Consider the following 8,555-nt stretch of genomic DNA (forward strand, 5'->3'; position numbering starts at 1 on the left):
TTCCTTTACATGTGAACATCTGCCCCCCATATAGTTCTTGAAAGTTCTTACTTAATACCATTAAAATTGGCCAAACTCCAATTTAGAACTTCAACTTTTGGATCTGGTCTATCCTTTTCCATCATTATTTTAAAACTATTAGAATTATGGTTGCTAACTCAAAGTGCTCCCCCACAGATACCTTAGTCTCCTGCCCTGCCTTTTTTCCCAAGAATAGGTCAAGTTTTGCACCTTCTCTCGTAGGTACATCCACATACTGAATCAGAAAATTTTCTTGTACATGCTTAAGAAATTCCTCTCCATCTAAACCCTTAACACTATGGCAGTCCCAGTCTATGTTTGGAAAGTTAAAATTCCCTACCATAATCATTACAGATAACTGAGATCTCCTTACAAATCTGTTCTCAATTTCCCGCTGACTATTAGCACGTCTATAATACAATCCCAATAACGTGATTATCCCTTTCACATTTCTCAGTCCCACCCAAATAACTTCCCTGGATGTGTTTCTGGGAATATCCTCCCTCAGAACAGCTGTAATGCTATCTTTTATCAAAAATGCCACTATCCCTCTTCTCTTGCCTGCATTTCTGTCCTTCCTGTAGCATTTGTATCCTGGAACATTAAGCTGCCAGTCCTGTCCATCCCTGAGCCATGTTTCAGTAATTGCCATGATATCTCAGTCCCATGTTCCTAACCATGCCATGAGTTCATCTGCCTTCTCTGTTATGCCTCTTATATTGAAATAAATGCAATTTAATTTATCTGTCCTACCTTGTTCTCTGCTTTGTCCCTGACTGAGTCACTTCTTTTCTCAACTGTACAAGTCTCAGATTGATCTCTTTCCTCACTATCTCCCTGGGTCCAACCCCCCCACCCACCCCCCACTTTACTAGTTTAAATCCTTCTGAGCAGCTCTAACAAATCTCCCTGCCAGTATATTAGTCCCCTTCCAATTCAGGTGTAATCTGTCCTTCTTGTACAGGTCACTTCGACCCCAAAAGAGATTCCAATGATCCAAAAATGTGAATCCTTCTCCCATACACCAGCTCCTCAGCCATGCATTCATCTGCTCTATCCTCCTATTCCTGCCCTCACTAGCTCATAGCACCGGGAGTAATCCAGATATTTCTGCTCTCGAGGACCTCCTTTTTTAAATTCCTGCCTAACTCTCTATATTCTCCCTTCAGAATCTCATCCTTTTCCCTTCATATGTCATTGGTTCCAATGTGTGTAATGACCTCTTGCTGGGACTTCTCCCCCTTGAGAACATTCTGCACCTTCTCTGAGACATCCTTGATCCTGACATCAGGGAGGCAACACACCATTCTGATTTTTCACTGCTGGCCACAAAAATGTCTGTCTGTGCCTCGGACTAGAGAGTCCCCTAACACAATCTATCTCTTGGATCCCGATGTACCCATCATTGCCTCAGAGCCAGTCTCAATACCAGAAACTTGGCTGTTCATGCTACATTCCCCTGAGAATCCATCATCCCCTACATTTTCCAAAACAGCATACCTGTTTGAAAAAAAGACTCCTTCACTACCTGCCTACCTCTCTTACCTTTCCTGGAGTTAACCCATCTATGTGACTATATCTGCAACTTTCCTCCCTTCCTATACTGCCATCCATCACATCTCCTTGCTCTTGTAAATTCTTCATTGCCTCTGACTGTCGTTCGAACAGATCCAATCGATCTTATAGAATCCGCAAGCAACGGCATTTATTGCAGACATAATCCTCAGTAACACATAAACTCTCCCTAAACTCCCACATCTGACAAGAAGAGCATACCATTCTACTAAGGTCCATTTTTGCTTCTTCCAATCTGCAGTCCCAGAAAATAGCACCATCTTATTCCTCTACAAAATACTGCCCCAGTCTAACTTAATACTTATGGCTTATATTTTTAAGTTTAATCAAGAGTCATATCTCAAAAAAAACATATAAATCAAGAAAGAACCCTTGCTGTAAGTCACCAATGCAGACTTACAGCAAGGCCACACTTTAAATTTTTCAACGTATCTGTTTCTGTGCTGTGACCTCTCCCAAACAGGTTCCTCCAGGATCAGTTGTGAAGTTCATTGTTTGTTAATTTTCCTAGACTCACTCCAATATGCAGCGATATATGAATTCAACAGCATTGACAGTAATTGTGCAGGTTCACTGCTGTGTCAGGGAGCAGTATGGGTTTCTTCCTGTCTCTCTCCTGCACTGACCATGTGCTGCCTTTGTCTGTTCCTCTCCCTTTTAAAAGTGCCACTGTTTTGACTTTTTTTTTCTCTCTGAAGTTCCACAACAATGCAACAGCATATAAAACAGGAATTGCCGCTCTTGGAAATCGAGAAAATCATTTACACCTGAAATACCTCAAAAAAGGAGCAGCCTCATACAGCCAGAAATGGTTCCCATCCTCCATCTTGGATTACCCAGACCAATTGTTGGATTATCCTGTGGAAGACTGTTGATACAGTTAATGGGCCAAGTGGTCGTTGTCTGCACAATAGGAATTCTGTGATGCATTGTGTTGAAAAACAAATGTTGAATCTGTGAATAGCTAAGAAGGATGTAGAAAAGAGCATGAGAACACAAGGGAATCAAAAAGATGAGTTTAAAATGGAAAGATTGAGGAGAGAGGGAAAAGCATAGAAGCTGTGTCAAGTGGACATTAAATAGAAGAATAAGAACCCGGGGGGATCAGAGTTCAGTGCATTTGATGATTCAACTTGGCAATGTACTTAAAAATGGTGAGAGCTACTAAAAAGATTTGGGTAATTCATATTTTTGATTTGTATCTGCTGCATATGTCACACATAGGATTATTTATTTAGCAAAAATGTGAATTATTCAGCTGAGGAGAGTTTGGTGCAGTTTTCAAGGAACAACAAACACAAAGGTAAATATGAGATATTGAGTTGCCTCGGGTTGTATTTGTAATGTAAAGCCAATGTTTGGAGAATTTCATTAAAGGCTGCAAATCTATAGGGGATTTTTCTGGCTAGGAAAAGGAAACACTGCAACAAATTCTTTTCCAGGAATGAAATGGAGATGGAAACAATCCCAAATGTAGTTTGTGTACATCATCCAGAAGATGCCAGGATTCCTTTAACTGGACCTCGAAAGCCTTATATTCAGTGACTGTAATGTGTACCATCTACAGGATGCACTGCAGCAACTTACCTCGGCATCTTCACAGCATCTTCAAAACGTGAGATTACCAACCAGGAAGTCATGGACAGTGGGTGCATGGCAATGCCAGCAGCTGTGCCATATCTTAAGTGTGGAACAAAAATCTTAGACCAAAACCCTGAAACTCTGCACCTGAAAGCAACATGGGAGTACAGGCATATATAAGATTGCAGTAGTTTAAGGAACAGCTCACCTGTCAAGGGCAACCACCAATAAACAACACATACCACCAGCAACATCCTTATCCCATGGATTTCAATGGAGGGTTTGATCTCCATTTTTCTTTCTACTCTGATCCATGCCTCCACCATCTGCAAAGCTGGATTCATTAACAAAGGTGTGTCACAAAATAGAAAGATCTCCAATATGATTTCAATTCTTCTCCTCTCTTAACAGTGAATAACTACAAAAGGACAGGACCTTAGAGTGTAGTGTGTCAAACAAAAAAAAAATTACATCTTCCAAGAAATTGAACAAATTGGCTTTGGAGAATTCCTCACTGGGACCCCCGCAAAATATGCCAGATGGGTGTGCAAGATGGTGTGCACATTCTGTTGTTGTTAATAATAGCATATTACAGAAGCTCAAACTGAGACATATCAAGAGCTATACATTTGTGAAGGATGAGTATAAGCTGGTATCTGATTTGTACTTTAATATTTTGTAACTGATGGAATATCTAAAACAGAGAACCTTCTACTTTAATCAAAAGAAAGCATCCTTGCCAAGTGAATTGGTGATTTAATCATAAGCAGGAGACCTGATTGAAACAAGCATTATTGGAAACACTCTTTGGAAAACAATTGAAGGTTTTTCATGTAAGGGAGTTGGAGACAGTTGAGGTAATTGTGAAGGAACCACTTTATTCAAAAATTTTCTTTAAAACTGCAACTCAAATTCTAAAATATTAGGACTTGTTCCTGGGATTATTTGACTGTTTTGTGCATTTATGCACTGCTGAAATGTGAAGTGGAGGATATGGGTCTTAATTGAACAGCCACCTGAATAAAAAAAGCAATGTTTATCATTATTGATGGTGCACAGTTACCTCAGTACAACATTGAAGCTTCATTTGAGGCTAAGTTTTCAATCTCTGGAAGGGGATATAAATTTGTGAGTTTCTGATGATATCTCAGCAGGAAGTCAAGGACAGTGATTGAAGGTTAATAACTGGGTGGATCATAAGTGTGGGGTTGGGTAGTGTTTTGGAATTTGATTAGATTGTAAATGTAGGAACAAGGTAGAAATTTCACTGAACTTAAGAGGTTTATCCATTATTGGTGTTGCTATGGGATAACGCATAGACCCTGCGAACAGTTTAATTGAAAACCAAAGAACTGCAGCTGCTGGAAATCACAAACAAAACCAGAATTTGCTGGAAAAATGCAGTAAGTCTGCCAGCATATGTGGAGTGAAAGAAGTGTTAACATTTCGGGTCCAATTATTGAGTGATCCAGTTCTGAAGGGTTATTGGACCCGAAATGTTAACTCTGCTTTTTCTCCACAGATGCTTCCAGATCCACTGAGATTTTCCAGCAATTTCTGATTTTGTATCTATTTAATTGAACTTGCTCTCTGAAGTGAATGAGCTAGACCAAGAAGCCTTTCTCTTTTCTTAAGCAAGAGTCCAGGATGCATGCAATGAAAAGTTTACAGGGAGATATGAGTCAAACTTTAAAATTGTGTAGTAAGTATGCAACTTAGCTCACTGAGCTTGAAGGTTTGTTTCATCACCATGGTAACATCATCAGTGAGAGTCTCTGGTGAAGTGCTGGTGGGATGTCCCACCTCTCTATTTATAGGTCTTGGTTTCTTAAGATGGGTGACGTCCTTCCCATCACCCATCAATAGAACGCCATCAATAAACACATAGATGGAATATAAGTCTATCTCCCCTTGAAAAAAAGAATTGGAAATGACCTTAAGAAACCAAGACCTATAAATAGGGAGGCGGGGCATACCACCAGCACTTCACCGGAGATTCTCACTGATGATGTTACCAAGTCATGTTGATGAAACGTCTCAAAACAAACCTTCAAGCTCTGCGAGCTAACTTCCATTCTTCCTGAGCTACAAATCTTCTCAAAAATCATTGCATAGGAAATGGTTTGTTTGTGCACACATAATTTGTGGAAAGACAAAAAACATATTGATAAAATAAAGGAGATAAGAACTAAATCTGACTGTCACAGAATCCCGTGCACCCATCATCCTTTTGCTCACTACATTGGTACCCAGTGACTTCATCATAAAATTCTCTTCCTGTTTTCAAATCTCTCCATAACCTTGTCATCCTCCCTTTTCTGAGCACTCTCCTGCCACCGTACAACCATCTCAGAACTCTGAATTGCTCGGATTCTGGTCTCTAGTGCACCCCAACTTTAATCACTATCACAAATGCAAATTCCTTCACCATCATGGACTGCAGACTTAGAATTATTTCCCTAAATTGCTCCACCCCTCTAAGATTTTTCTTTAGATCTACCTCTTTGTCCAACCTTTGGTCATCTGTCCTCATGTTTGTTTATGTGGCTGTTTCAATTTTTTTTTTAGATTACTTACAGTGTGGAAACAGGCCCTTCGGCCCAACAAGTCCACACCGACCTGCCGAAGCGCAACCCACCCATACCCCTACCCCTACGTTTACCCCTTACCTAACACTACGGGCAATTTAGCATGGCCAATTCACCTGACCTGCACATCTTTGGACTGTGGGAGGAAACCGGAGCACCCGGAGGAAACCCACGCAGACACAGGGAGAACGTGCAAACTCCACACAGTCAGTCACCTGAGGTGGGAATTGAACCCGGGTCTCTGGTGCTGTGAGGCCAGATGATGATCAAACTGCTTTCCATCTGGTGAGTTATAAATATGCGAGTTGTTGATATTGTCCTAAATTGTGGAGGTCACCAAATTACAAATGAACAGCCAAGCCTCTACTAATTAGCTGTTTAGTTGAAGCATTTAAAAAGGATTAGTATTACAATGCAGCAGGGAGTTGAGCAACATGAATTCTGAGCAGGGTCATAGACACATTCGATCTTAAATCAAAAGCAGGGTGGATTGTAATTGTTTAACTGTGTAAAAGAAAAAAAATTGCCATTTAAATTAAATCCTGGTCCATTCCTGAATTATAAGTTGCAGTTTAAGGGACTCGCAGCAGTCAGTCCAACAGTAATATCCTGATTTGCAATACCAACACATCTCTGCGCAACAAACACTAGTGTAGGTGACTGAATACACACATGACAGGAATTATAAGGGGAGTCTTAGGTGGAGGATGACAGAGAATAATGTCTGGAGTTAAGATCCACAATTCTGCAGACAGCAGTATCTTAAGCGACTGACATCTTCCCTTTTCCAATCTATCAGTTTCTGCACAGTCAGCCCCTGCCCTGTATCATGATCATCTTGTTTCCTGATAGTTGTCAGGAAACCTTTGACACTAGGCATGAATTCTGGATGTGCTGAAATGGTCTGTTGATTGTTTATTTGTATGCTATCGCATCTTCCTTTTCCCAGCGGTACAGAGAAAGCAGGACTACCAACCAGAATGAAATTGGCCTGGGTTCCATTTATTTGTTATGCAGTCGCAACCTGTAATTAACACCTGCCAGAATGAAATTGTCCTCCTCCATTGCCACTGCGAATCAGACCACAAATTGGAGGAACAATAACTCATCATCTGCCCAGGCAGCCTACAGCCTAGAGGACTTAAGATTGACTTCTCCAATTTCAAATAACCTCCTTTCCCTTCCCTCAACTCCCCCCCCCCCCCCCCTTTACATTCCTCTGATTGTCCCTTCCTTCCAGCTACTAACTGGATCCATTCCTCCCATTGATCACTCTACCAGTGTTCACCTATCCCAACCTCATCACCCCACGCGCCCCCACCCCCCACTTTACCGGTGTCTCCCCTTACACCCACCCCAAGTTACACCCAAAATTTTGACCTCTCCACCTCCCAATGCTGCCTGGCTTGCTGTGTTCTTCCAGCGTCCTGCTTGTCTACTCTGGGTTCCATTTGTTTGTTATGCAGTCGCAATCTATAATTAACTGCAATATATTTCCTAGTAGATGTACAATTTTAAAAACCATATACAATATACTTGCTCACATATGTCCCAAATTACTTCATATGCAAATATAAAATTAGGCAATATGGTTGAATCTGTAGAATTCACTACCCCAGAGTGCACTGGATGTATACTGAATAAAAGGTAAGCAGGGGATAGACAGATTTTTTTATTGGTAAGAGGTTAAAAGGTTGTGGGGAACAGGCAGGAAAGTGGAGTTGAGGCCAAGATGAGGTTAATCATGATCGTAAATGGCAGAGCAGGCTCAAGGGGCTGAAGTCTACACCTGGTCCTAATTCCTATATAACACAAAAGGCAACTACTCAATCCACTGTGTCCGTGCTGATTCTTAGACATAGCTATGTAATCCACCCTACTCTGCCTGCTTTTACCCCATAGTTCTACAATTTTATCTCCAAGTATTTATCCAATTTCATTAGTATTGGATCTGCTTCTAACATCCATGTATCCTAAATCATTGTAACACCCACTATATGATGATTTTTCCTATCTTCCTTGTTTTTGTTTACTAATTATCCTCAATTTATACCCTTTGGTTATCACTGTTATAAATTACATGTTGTTTTTGCACCAAAACTAGACAATATTCTATAAACCAATGGCCTAACCACCACCACCCCATATTTAGGTTCTAGCCTGAGTATCTCTCACTTGATTACATAAACTACCAAATCATGTTATTGTGTCTGTCTGTTAATACTAATCCAACATAGGTCTAAATTTTGAGGTTATTGCATAGACAGTATATTCTGTAAATACAGAAAATTAAGGGATGAACTAATTGTGGTGTTCGAAATAACAAAGAATTTGATGATGTAGATAGAAACTCCGATAGGTGACTCCAGAATAGGAAGGTTTAGCTTTTCTATTGGAGTCAGACCTTTCAGGGCCGAGGTCAGGAAGCATTTCTTTGGGGAACAGGACAGTGAATCCCTGGACGGTCTTTGTCAAAAAGCTGTTGGAGATGGGGGAATGAATTGAAAAATTAAGACCAGAGATGACCTGACTTCTCTTCAACATGTATGAAAGGAATGGAACCAAGCTACGGTGGATGGAGAAATGGCCAATTATCTAATTAAATGCTGTTTGAAGTTCAATGGTCAACTTCTACATTTCTAAAAGCAGTCTTTGTTTTTATACAAAGGGAAAATCGGCATAGTCTTATCAGACTATAGGCTTTTACCACCTTTAGAGAGAGACAATGTGATGGTGATTTAACTCAAGGTTCACCACACCTCAGGCAAGGGGATAGGTTGAGAAGATGAG

The sequence above is a fragment of the Hemiscyllium ocellatum genome, chromosome 30 (genome assembly GCF_020745735.1).
Source record: "Hemiscyllium ocellatum isolate sHemOce1 chromosome 30, sHemOce1.pat.X.cur, whole genome shotgun sequence".
Taxonomy (NCBI): domain Eukaryota; kingdom Metazoa; phylum Chordata; class Chondrichthyes; order Orectolobiformes; family Hemiscylliidae; genus Hemiscyllium; species Hemiscyllium ocellatum.